This window comes from Coregonus clupeaformis, chromosome 17 (assembly GCF_020615455.1).
Source record: "Coregonus clupeaformis isolate EN_2021a chromosome 17, ASM2061545v1, whole genome shotgun sequence".
In the NCBI taxonomy this organism is placed as follows: Eukaryota; Metazoa; Chordata; class Actinopteri; order Salmoniformes; family Salmonidae; genus Coregonus; species Coregonus clupeaformis.
Window position 1 is genome coordinate 34,880,500 of NC_059208.1, and position 13,146 is coordinate 34,893,645.

General features: G+C 42.9%; 1 pseudogene; it reads left to right on the forward strand.

Moving 5' to 3' along the window:
- The first annotated feature begins 5,554 nt into the window (after nucleotides 1-5,554).
- On the forward strand, nucleotides 5,555-11,489 carry LOC121585749 (annotated as a pseudogene).
- The last annotated feature ends 1,657 nt before the right edge of the window (nucleotides 11,490-13,146 follow it).

Sequence of the window (13,146 nt, forward strand, 5' to 3'; positions counted from 1 at the left end):
AGGTCTAGTTGTCGGAATGCATTGCTTGACTGCCTTGAGGGTGATAAGCAAAATATTGTTAGCGAACTACAGCACCCCAAATGATTCATTCTCGAGTTCGAGATTGTTGAGCAAAGGATGTGTGTATGTTTTGATTCTATAAAGATGTGTCCATCATAACATTCAATAATCAATTCATTGCATTCATTCTTGCACCATGCAAACAATAATCAGTTCTAAACATGTAGTTTTCTTCTATATGCTGCCTGCACCATCATCTATTTCCCTGCGCGCATATATGACAGACAGCTGTTGGTCGGAGCACATCTCTGGGAGCCGGAGGAACGCGTATTAATCCTGCTGTAGAATTCAGAAAAACTAATCATGACTCTCGAGTCATAAAAAATAGTATTTAAAAAAGAACGAATCATCACTAATTTCCATCCATGTTCACTCTCTTCGACGACTCTCCTTGATTAACTTGGACCTTTTTCAAAAGTAGGCGAGAGAGGACGCAGGAGGTAAAAACATATCTAATTGATAAAAGACCTGTCTTTAAAAGTTCAGACAATCACAGTCCTACCTCAACCAAAACTACAAGGAAAAAGTATGCATCCATGACAAAGTGAATACAGCAATCTTGTTATAATAGGCGATTGTGTAGGACTACTTAACATAGTTTCTGTTAGCATTTCGGCAACCGGTGCCACTGTGGTAACAAGCGCAAGCAGTCTCAAGGTCAAGTAGGCTTCAAGCAAACCTTTGGTTAACAATTCCTTTTAGCTCCCGTGATTGAGATGCAACAATTATATTTAGATTCTGTTTACATTAAGATTGATATTCAAGGTCACCTGTTGATTATTATTTACACCGGCAGGTTTGTGCATTTATTTATGTTAGCTATCTTAGGGGAACAGAAGCACGTTCTAGAACGCCAGCTAACTGTAAATCGGCATGGTTTTTTGGTAATATTATTACGTCAGTGACTGGACAAACATTTTGGGTTTCCACTATTTAGAACAGCCACAAAGTCAAAATTGTCTATGCTGTAAAAATGTATGAAAACAAAAATTGCTTTTTGGCCATAGTTTAAGGTTAGGCATAAGGTTAGCAGTGTTAGGGTTAAAGTTGGGTTTAAAATCACATTTTAAGAAGATAAATTGTAGAAAAAGGTGGGGTTTATGAGTTTGTGGGTGTTGTAACTACTGACAACCTTTTGGATTGTTGATTTATGATGGCCTGTAATGTTGTTGCAGGTCATTTCTATTTTTCTAATGGTGTCACGCCCTGACCTTAGAGATCACCTGTATTCTCTGTTTAGTTAGGTCAGGGTGTGATTTGGGTAGAATCTAGTTGATTCTATTTCTATGTTGGCCGGGTGTGGTTCCCAATCAGAGGCAGCTGTCGATCGTTGTCTCTGATTGGGGATCATACTTAGGCAGCCATTTTGCCTACCTTTAGTTGTGGGATCTTGTTTCTGTTTCTTATTCGGCTTGTTGCTGTTAGCGTTTAGAACTTCACGTTCTGTTGCTTTTGTTATTTTGTCAAGAGTTTCTTTAATATATTAAACATGTACGCATACCACGCTGCACCTTGGTCCAATCCTTTATACAACGAACGTGACAAATGGTTGTTAACTCTTTTGAATCTTATTTTTCACTGATCTCTGCCTGTTCATTGCGTTGATCTTGTCACTGCAACAATGTATCAAGTAATTATCATCACAGCAAATGTGATCACACACCATTGTGCTCTCTCTCCTTTCAAACTTTTCCCCGCCAGTTCATTTAGCCTATGCAGTATTTCACATTCAGCAAGCAAGAGCACAGTTCCTTCTCGCCTCAAATAGGCTAACAGTATTTTTTGTAAAAATCTAAATAAGTGACCAACAATTTGAAGCCAAGTTTTTTTCAGACTCATGGAGCTTTATAGAGGAATAGCTGAAAGGCCAGCGCAGAGGCAAGCGCATGCGCAGGACAACAGTGAAGATAGGCTAATTATGTAGGCTACCAATAGAAGCTCATTCATAACCATCATTCGTAGGCTAAATATAAGGCCTAAAACTGCAGTGAATTTAGGCCTACCACTCATGCTTTGCAAGACAGAACAAATATCTGCTGGTTTCCAGTGTTTAGGCACTCTAATTAAAATGGTGTCAGCATTGAACTGCTTCACTCAAATGTATTAATCGTTAAACATTATCTAGGTGACGGGTTGCGTGTAATTTCTATTTTCGGTTGTCAATTTCATCAGCGTCACAATGTCGCACTAGGCATATAGGCATACTCTTTCTCTTTCAAAACTGTCCCCATCAATTTACTTTATAGCCTATATTGTCTTTCCATTATCCTACACAATGTTATTTCTGATATTTTGCAAGGTGTTTTTTAAAACAGTAGGCTACATAGCAATGCCAGCTAATTTCACTAGAAGAAACAATCAGCTATAGGGATGACAGGTACAATGTGCGCTTCACAGGCACACCCCCGCCCCTCCCCCTTCCCCCGCTTTAAAATTATACACCAATGCTGCTTTTCGACTGTAACACCAGTGTTATACACTTATGTTACACTAGAAAAATTGTGTTCCAGAGGGTTATTTGGTCCCCGCCAATAATTTTCCTACAAATTTAGCTCTAACTTTTGAACGGTTGGCGCTATCAGGGGGAGAGTCGCTGCACAGCTATTTTCAGGTCTCTCCAGAGATGTTAGATCGGGTTCAAGTCCGTGCTCTGGCTGGGCCACTCAAGGACATTCAGACGCTTGTCCTGAAGCCACTCCTGTGTTGTCTTGGCTGTGTGCTTAGGGTCGTTGTTCTGTTGGAAGGTGAACCTTGGCCCCAGTCTGAGGTCCTGAGCGCTCTGAAGCAGGTTTTCATCAAGGATCTCTCTGTACTTTGCTCCGTTCATCTTTCCCTCGATCCTGACTAGTCTCCCAGTCCCTGCCGCTGAAAAACATCTCCACAGCATGATATTGCCACCAGCATGCTTCACCGAAAGGATGGTGGCAGGTTTCCTCCAGACGTGACGTTTGGCATTCAGGCCAAAGAGTTCAATCTTGGTTTCATCAGACCAGAGAATCTTGTTTCTCATGGTCTGAGAGTCCTTTAGGTGCCTTTTGGTAAACTCCAAGCGGGCTGTCATGTGCCTTTTACTAAGGAGTGGCTTCCGTCTGACCACTCTACTGTAAAGGCCCGATTGGTGGAGTGCTGCAGAGATGGTTGTCCTTCTGGAAGGTTCTCCCATCTCCACAGAGGAACTCTGAAGCTCTGTCAGAGTGACTATTGGTTTCTTTGTCACCTGCCTGACCAAGGCCCTTCTCCCCCGATTGCTCAGTTTGGCCGGGCGGCCAGCTCTAGGAAGAGTGTTGGTGGTTCCAAACTGCTTCCATTTAAGAGTGGCGCAGTGGTCTAAGGCACTGCATCGCAGTGCTAGCTGTGCCACTAGAGATCCTGGTTTGAATCCAGGCTCTGTCGTAGCCGGCCACGACCGGGAGACCCATGGGGCGGCGCACAATTGGCCCAGCGTCGTCCAAGGTAGGGGAGGGAATGGCCGGCAGGGATGTAGCTCAGTTGGTAGAGCATTGCGTTTGCAACGCCAGGGTTGTGGGTTCGATTCGTATACACTCACTAACTGTAAGTTGCTCTGGATAAGAGCATCTGCTAAATGACTAAAATGTAAATGTAAGAATGATGGAGGCCACTGTGTTCATGGGGATTTTCAATGCTGCAGACATTTTTTGGTACCCTTCCCCAGATCTGTGCCTCGACACAATTTTTTGTGCCCCCCCCCCCCCAGATCTGTGCCCTCCCCCAATATTCAGAATAGGTTGATTCGTCCCCCACAATTACTTTAAAATAAAAAAACTATTGGGGGCCCCCCAGATGGTATATGAACACGTCATAAGCGATGGCAAAAAGTGTAGAATAGCATTATAAAACGACACATTCTTTACTCTTCCCCATGTCAAAATGTGTTGAAGTGCAGGATGTAAAAAAAAATTGTGTGTGGAGGGGGCTTTAGTCCGGCACTGTTCGGACACACTGCGTGTCCTCTGCTCAGCACCACTGTCTATAGACAGTCGCATGGTCTATTCGCGCCCCTCCCCCACTCATTTGTCAGGGGTGCCCCCGCTATTCTCATTGGGTCAGAGCGCTGTCAATCTGGCTCAGATTGAAGAGTAAAAGATGGTGCGTTCGTTCTGATTTTCCTTTGGCTGGAATATTTTTTTTGGGTCGCTTCATCGAGTTTTAACAAGAAGGAAATGGCATGCTAAAACGAAGGCACCAAAACAGTACCACATCGTCGTCTGCATTTGTCATTCAAAGAACAACTTTCTGAATGACTGAGCGGATGCTGAAAGATTATGGTCAGGAGACAGGCTTTGTAGTCGGGAACAACATTCAACGAAGTGTAATAAAAATAATTTGGTGGGTGCTTATATTTTTCCTATTTCACACGTGTGTATTATACGCATGTGCGAATTGGAAATGTGTTTTTTGCATATCCCAACTCCCTCTGAGACACCCTCAGAGAGTAGGGTCCCGACCAGGGTCAGCCATTATCAACAGTGACCCTGGAGCAATTAGTGGTAAGTGCCTTGCTCAATGGCACATCGGCAGATTTTTAACCTCGTCTGCTTGGGGATTCGAACTTACTACCTTTCGGTACATATACCATATACCACTCAAAATATCCCTCGAGGGGCATAGTAAGTCACGTCAAACTGTGTAGAATTGCAGGAAATGCGTTTTAAAAATGTCCCAAAAAAGTACGGAGGAGTACCAATATAGCTACTGACTGTGTGCAAGACAACAGAGTGGAAAATCAGGTCCTGATTAAGATAGCTAGCTAGCTAGGTCTACATGTTTTGAAATCTATTCCATTGGTTGTTATGGTGATAGAGCTCTATAAATATGCTGCTAGTTAGCTAGTTAATTGATCAAACCAACAATAGTCTAACATGTAGGCCTAATGTCCTAAAAAATGTTGCAGCATAGGCCTACACAATGATGTCTATAGGCCTGTTTCTGCGCATGAGCTTAGCTAGCCAACGTTGCCATGACATTGGCGAAGCGGTTTCTGACTATCTTCATACTGTACTGTCTTTGATTATATATTTCATTTAATTATGCACTTTATGCTTTGATGAACAATCAAATATATTATTGTCTTCATGTTTCTTTGTAGATACCATACTCAACGCCATCCTCACTTCATGTCATCTAACCTACCAGTTTAGGTAATCTTTGAACTGTGCTGGTCACTCAATTGTCCACAACCGCAAGTCTACTAGCATCTATCTTCGCTGAATGTATCATCCTCACTTGAAAATACTATACAGTGGGGAGAATGCAATAAAATGCAAATGAATTACTTTAAAATCATACAATGTGATTTTCTGGATTCCGTCTCTCACAGTTGAAGTGTACCTATGATAAAAATTACAGACCTCTACATGCTTTGTAAGTAGGAAAACCTGCAAAATCGGCAGTGTATCAAATACTTGTTCTCCCCACTGTATAAAGAAGCCTAAACTGAATCTCGATCTCTGTCCACTCCTAACCAGAGTATATAATGTCTAAAGTGTGTTTACGAATTCTTCCCAATGCCAAGTGCTTGGTCGATGAGCCGGTGCAGCTGAAAGTGGACAGGCTGAAACCAAAACAGCAGGTGGAGCTGAGGGCAGAAGTAACAGATGACAAAGGCATTGCATTCAGGTCCTTGGCTACCTATGAGGCCAACTGCAGTGGAACGATTGATCTAACAACAGCTTCATCACTAGGTGGCAGCTACACTGGAGTAGAACCAAAGGGGCTTTTGTGGTCTCTGAAAGCAAACACCTTACACACTATGTTTGTTAATTTTTTTGTTTTTGTTTTTTTCACCTTTATTTAACCAGGTAAGCCAGTTGAGAACAAGTTCTCATTTACAACTGCGACCTGGCCAAGATAAAGCAAAGCAGTGCGATAAAAACAACAAACACAGAGTTACATATGGAATAAACAAAACGTCCAGTCAATAACACAATAGAAAATCTATATACAGTGTGTGCAAATGTAGTAAGTTATGGAGGTAAGGCAATAAATAGGCCATAGTGCAAAATAATTACAATTTAGTATTAACACTGGAGTGATAGATGTGCAGAAGATGATGTGCAAATAGAGATACTGGGGTGCAAATGAGCAAAATAAATAACAATGTAAATAACAATATGAGGATGAGGTAGTTGGGTGGGCTAATTTCAGATGGGCTGTGTACAGGTGCAGTGATCGGTAAGGTGCTCTGACAACTGATGCTTAAAGTTAGTGAGGGAGTTAAGAGTCTCCAGCTTCAGAGATTTTTGCAGTTCGTTCCAGTCATTGGCAGCAGAGAACTGGAAGGAATGGCGGCCAAAGGAGGTGTTGGCTTTGGGGATGACCAGTGAGATATACCTGCTGGAACGCACACTACGGGTGGGTGTTGCTATGGTGACCAATGAGCTAAGATAAGGCGGGGATTTGCCTAGAAGAGATTTATAGATGACCTGGAGCCAGTGGGTTTGGCGACGAATATGTAGTGAGGGCCAGCCAACGAGTGCGTACAGGTCACAATGGTGGGTAGTATATGGGGCTTTGGTGACAAAATGGATGGCACTGTGATAGACTACATCCAATTTGCTGAGTAGAGTGTTGGAAGCTATTTTGTAAATGACATCGCCGAAGTCAAGGATCGGTAGGATAGTCAGTTTTACGAGGGCATGTTTAGCAGCATGAGTGAAGGAGGCTTTGTTGCGAAATAGGAAGCTGATTCTAGATTTAACTTTGGATTGGAGATGCTTAATGTGAGTCTGGAAGGAGAGTTTAAGGTCTAACCAGACACCTATGTATTTGTAGTTGTCCACATATTCTAAGTCAGACCCGCCGAGAGTAGGGATTCTAGTCGGGCGGGCGGGTGCAAGCAGCGTTCGATTGAAGAGCATGCATTTAGTTTTACTAGCGTTTAAGAGCAGTTGGAGGCCACGGAAGGAGAGTTGTATGGCATTGAAGCTCGTTTGGAGGTTTGTTAACACAGTGTCCAATGAAGGGCCAGATGTATACAACATGGTGTCGTCTGCGTAGAGGTGGATCTGAGAGTCACCAGCAGCAAGAGCGACATCATTGATATACACAGAGAATAGAGTCGGCCCGAGATTTGAACCCTGTGGCACCCCCATAGAGACTGCCAGAGGTCCAGACAACAGGCCCTCCGATTTGACTCTATCTGAGAAGTATGGACTTTACAGTGTCCCAAAACGTTTTGGAGTTAGTGCTACAGGATGCAAATTTCTGTTTGAAAAAGCTAGCCTTTGCTTTCCTAATTGATTGTGTATACAGTGAGGGAAAAAAGTATTTGATCCCCTGCTGATTTTGTACGTTTGCCCACTGACAAAGAAATGATCAGTCTATAATTTTAATGGTAGGTTTATTTGAACAGTGAGAGACAGAATAACAACAACAAAATTCAGAAAAACGCATGTCAAAAATGTTATAAATTGATTTGCATTTTAATGAGGGAAATATGTATTTGACCCCCTCTCAATCAGAAAGATTTCTGGCTCCCAGGAATATTTTATACAGGTAACGAGCTGAGATTAGGAGCACACTCTTAAAGGGAGTTTTGTTACCTGTATAAAAGAAACCTGTCCACAGAAGCAATCAATCAATCAGATTCCAAACTCTCCACCATGGCCAAGACCAAAGAGCTCTCCAAGGATGTCAGGGACAAGATTGTAGACCTACATAAGGCTGGAATGGGCTACAAGACCATCGCCAAGCAGCTTGGTGAGAAGGTGACAACAGTTGGTGCGATTATTCGCAAATGGAAGAAACACAAAATAACTGTCAATCTCCCTCGGCCTGGGGCTCCATGCAAGATCTCACCTTGTGGAGTTGCAATGATCATGAGAACGGTGAGGAATCAGCCCAGAACTACACGGGAGGATCTTGTCAATGATCTCAAGGCAGCTGGGACCATAGTCTCCAAGAAAACAATTGGTAACACATTACGCCGTGAAGGACTGAAATCCTGCAGCGCCCACAAGGTCCCCCTGCTCAAGAAAGCACATATACAGGCCCGTCTGAAGTTTGCCAATGAACATCTGAATGATTCAGAGAAGAACTGGGTGAAAGTGTTGTGGTCAGATGAGACCAAAATCGAGCTCTCTGGCATCAACTCAACTCGCCGTGTTTGGAGGAGGAGGAATGCTGCCTATGACCCCAAGAACACCATCCCCACCGTCAAACATGGAGGTGGAAACATTATGCTTTGGGGTTGTTTTTCTGCTAAGGGGACAGGACAACTTCACCGCATCAAAGGGACGATGGACGGGGCCATGTACCGTCAAATCTTGGGTGAGAACCTCCTTCCCTCAGCCAGGGCATTGAAAATGGGTCGTGGATGGGTATTCCAGCATGACAATGACTCAAAACATACGGCCAAGGAAACAAAGAAGTGGCTCAAGAAGAAGCACATTAAGGTCCTGGAGTGGCCTAGCCAGTCTCCAGACCTTAATCCCATAGAAAATCTGTGGAGGGAGCTGAAGGTTCGAGTTGCCAAACGTCAGGCTCGAAACCTTAATGACTTGGAGAAGATCTGCAAAGAGGAGTGGGCAAAATCCCTCCTGAGATGTGTGCAATCTTGGTGGCCAACTACAAGAAACGTCTGACCTCTGTGATTGCCAACAAGGGTTTTGCCACCAAGTACTAAGTCATGTTTTGCAGAGGGGTCAAATACTTATTTCCCTCATTAAAATGCAAATCAATTTATAACATTTTTGACATGCGTTTTTCTGGATTTTTTTGATGTTATTCTGTCTCTCACTGTTCAAATAAACCTACCATTAAAATTATAGACTGATCATTTCTTTGTCAGTGGGCAAACGTACAAAATCAGCAGGGGATCAAATACTTTTTTCCCTCACTGTATTGGTTCCTGACTTCCCTGAAAAGTTGCAAATCGCGGGGGCTGTTTGATGCTAATGCAGTATGCCACAGGATGTTTTTGTGCTGGTCAAGGGCAGTCAAGTCTGGGGTGAACCAGGGGCTATATCTCTTCTTAGTTCTGAATTTTTTGAATGGGGCATGCTTATTTAAGATGGAGAGGAAAGCACTTTTAAAGAACAACCAGGCATCCTCTACTGACGGAATGAGGTCAATATCCATCCAGGATACCCGGGCCAGGTCAATTAGAAAGGCCTGTTCGCTGAAGTGTTTTAAGGAGCGTTTGACAGTGATGAGGAGTGGTCGTTTGACCGCGGACCCATTACGGACACAGGCAATGAGGCAGTGATCGCTGAGATCCTGGTTGAAGACAGCGGAGGTGTATTTAGAGGGTAAATTAGTCAGGATAATATCTATGAGGGTGCCCATGTTTACGGATTTAGGGTTGTACCTGGTAGGTTCCTTGATAATTTGTGTGAGATTGAGGGCATCTAGTTTAGATTGTAGGACGGCCGGGGTGTTAAGCATATCCCAGTTTAGGTCACCAAGCAGTACGAACTCTGAGGATAGGTGGTGGGCAAGCAATTCACATATGGTGTCCAGGGCACAACTGGGGCCTGAGGGGGGTCTGTAACAGTGAGAGACTTATTTCTGGAAAGGTGGATTTTTAGAAGTAGAAGCTCAAACTGTTTGGGCACAGACCTGGATAGTATGATAGAGCTCTGCAGGCTATCTCTACAGTAGATTGCAACTCCGCCCCCTTTGGCAGTTCTATCTAGACGGAAAATGTTGTAATTCGGGATGGAAATGTCTGAATTTTTGGTGGCCTTCCTAAGCCAGGATTCAGACACTGCTAGAACATCAGGGTTGGCAGAGTGTGCTAACGCAGTGAATAACTCAAACTTTGGTTGGAGGCTTCTGATGTTGACATGCAAGAATCCAAGGCTTTTACGGTTACAGAAGGCTTGTAGCAGCACCTTGCCTTGTCAACTTCAGTGTACATTCCAAGGATAGTCCAGGGATACTGGCTGAAGTAATCAATGATAGAAGTCTGCTTCCAGATGGAGTAAGACGAATTCCTGTCAAAGAGGTGAAGATTCGTGGAGTTCTACATTTACATTTAAGTCATTTAGCAGACGCTCTTATCCAGAGCAACTTACAGTTAGTTAGTGCATACATTCTTTTTTATTTCTTTCATACCCCCTGTGGGGGACCCACAACCCTGGCGTTGCAAACGCCATGCTCTATCAACTGAGCTACATCCCTGCCGGCCATTCCCTCCCCTACCCTGGACGACGCTGGGCCAATTGCGCGCCGCCCCATGGGTCTCCCGGTCGCGGCCGGCTACGACAGAGCCTGGATTCGAACCAGGATCTCTAGTGGCACAGCTAGCACTGCGATGCAGTGCCTTAGACCACTGCGCCACTCGGGAGACTATTCTATTTGTACCAGTTGGTGTTACTGTTTACCCTTTTGTCTACTATGTATTACAAGTTGGTATTTACCATCAATGTGATGTGCTGATTTTCAATGTTTTAAAGAGTATATTTCCTTCTTTACAGGAATAGGTCCACTCCCAGCTGTTTTAGACCTATACACATACGGAAGAGGTCTATCTGAAACTACAGCTTGTGGTCTTATATGGCTATGATGATCTTCCTAAAAACGTGACCGAGATCCATCTGGAGTATTTTGAGGAGGCGATTCAGTTCTTGTTTGATTTTATTTCCTTATTAACTTTCTGGTATTACTTTACGTTACAGCACGGGATAAAGGGGTAACAACGTGGTAATAAGGGTAAAATTAGTTATAATTGCTTACAGCTTCTCATAGCCATATAATTAGCCTATTCATTGATTTGTATTAACTTCAATATTACTTCAATTCACTCCTCTATTTCATGGAAATAGTTCTCTACTGTAATATGAAGTACTACCAGAATGTCTTAAAGTCGGTGCTTTATTTGCTGTCTCTTTTTCTTCTAAGGTTAGCAGCTCTGGATGAGGTTTATTATCACTGTCCAAAAGTGGGGATCTTGTACCTTCCATTGCCACTTTTCTGCCAATGCCATGATTCCTCTTCACTACAAAGGCACAGTCATACCTCCCCTTATGTTTGATACAAAAATAGTCTTTGTTACCAAGTCAGGGACCTTAAATGTGAAATATGTTATTAATGACCCCATGGCAGAGGAGAATCACGCAACGCTCATCCCAATTGAGAGAGCCAATGGAATGTTTCTCTTTGTTGCTGCAGAGGATGACCAAAACTGGGACAGTTGTTATATTGCAGATCAGGCAATGGAACAACTAAAGCGTCATGGGAAGGATAATTACGAGTCAGTATTTTACCCTGGGGCAGGACACTACTTGGAGACACCCTACATGCCCTTCTGCCTGTCCAGTATTCATGGTGTTATCAGAAACCCTGTTGTGTGGGGAGGTGAGCCCAGGTCCCACGCAGCAGCAGAGGTCTACCTTTGGAGGAGGATTCAGGAGTTCTATAGAATTAACCTGGCGAACAATAGCAACTTGAGTGAAGCAAAGTTATAAAATCTTGAAATGAAAACTGGATAAATATGTGGTGCTTAATGTTTTATTGTGTAGTAGATCTTAACTCATAATGAGCATTCTGGCTCCAGGTCATCTATAAATCACTGCTAGGCAAATCCCTGCCTTATCTTAGCTCATTGGTCACCGTAGCAACACCCACCCGTAGTATGCGCTCCAGCAGGTATATCTCACTGGTCATCCCCAAAGCCAACACCTCCTTTGGCCACCATTCCTTCCAGTTCTCTGCTGCCAATGACTGGAACGAACTGCAAAAATCTCTGAAGCTGGAGACTCTTATCTCCCTCACTAACTTTAAGCATCAGTTGTCAGAGCACCTTACCGATCACTGCACCTGTACACAGCCCATCTGAAATTAGCCCACCCAACTACCTCATCCCCATATTGTTATTTATTTTGCTAATTTGCACCCCAGTATCTCTATTTGCACATCATCTCTTGCACATCTATCATTCCAGTGTTAATACTAAATTGTAATTATTTTGCACTATGGCCTATTTATTGCCTTACCTCCATAACTTGCTACATTTGCACACACTGTATATATATTTTCTGTTGTATTTTTGACTTTATGTTTTGTTTACCCCATATGTAACTCTGTGTTTTTGTTTTTATCGCACTGCTTTGCTTTATCTTGGCCAGTTCGCAGTTGTAAATGAGAACTTGTTCTCAACTGGCTTACCTGGTTAAATAAAACAAAAACAAATAAATTAGTAATATTTACACGAGCTTAACTCACGAGTTCCATTACAAAATGCCTTGATAATCCATGCCTGACACATTGTCCCCCCCAAAAAACGCCTACTACAATGAAATCCATAGAAAGGCCCTTTGGAAGAAGGATGTCAGGTATATTGTCACGGAGCTGATGTCCTTCCTTTTATAATGACAAGTTATCCAGACTATATTTAAACTGTTTATTTGCAACATTAACAGAAACACATTTATAATTTAATTTATGTATATTATGATGGTTTATGCCTTTTCAGAGCTGTAAAAGAACAGAGAACAGACATTCATTGGTTTAGGTGCCAAACCTTTGTTTCTCGCTACTATTGTTCACTTTTCATTCATGTATTTCGCTAATTAAAGTTACCACTAGCAAGTGTACATGTATTAAATGCCTGTTTGGCCCCATATACCAGAGGCAGCAAAGCAACCCAACAGAATTATCAAACCTCCCCCGTGTTTGATTGAAGGGAGGGTGTTCTTTTCTTTGAAATCTTAATTTGGTCTTTGGTAAACATAGGAAGACCCCACCTCTGAAAGAGACACAAAAAAAACAGATTGAACTTCGCAAAAAAACACCCAAACAAGCCTGAATCCTGGGGGAATTGTTCTGTGGGCAGATGAAACAAAACTCTTTGGCAATACAAATCAGCGCTATGTTTCCCGACGACCAATTGAAGCATTCAAAGGGGTTGCTTTGCTGCATCTGGTACTGGGGGCCTTGAACTTGTGCAAGGCGTCATGAAATCAGAAGATTATCATGGTGGTTTGATCCAATGTTAAACCCAGTGTACAAAAACTGGGTCTCCTTCGAAGGTTGTGGGTCTTCCAGCAGGACAACGACCCCAAACACAGTCCCGTGTAGCTCAGTTGGTAGAGAGAAAAATGCACGTAATGGTTAAAGAAAAAA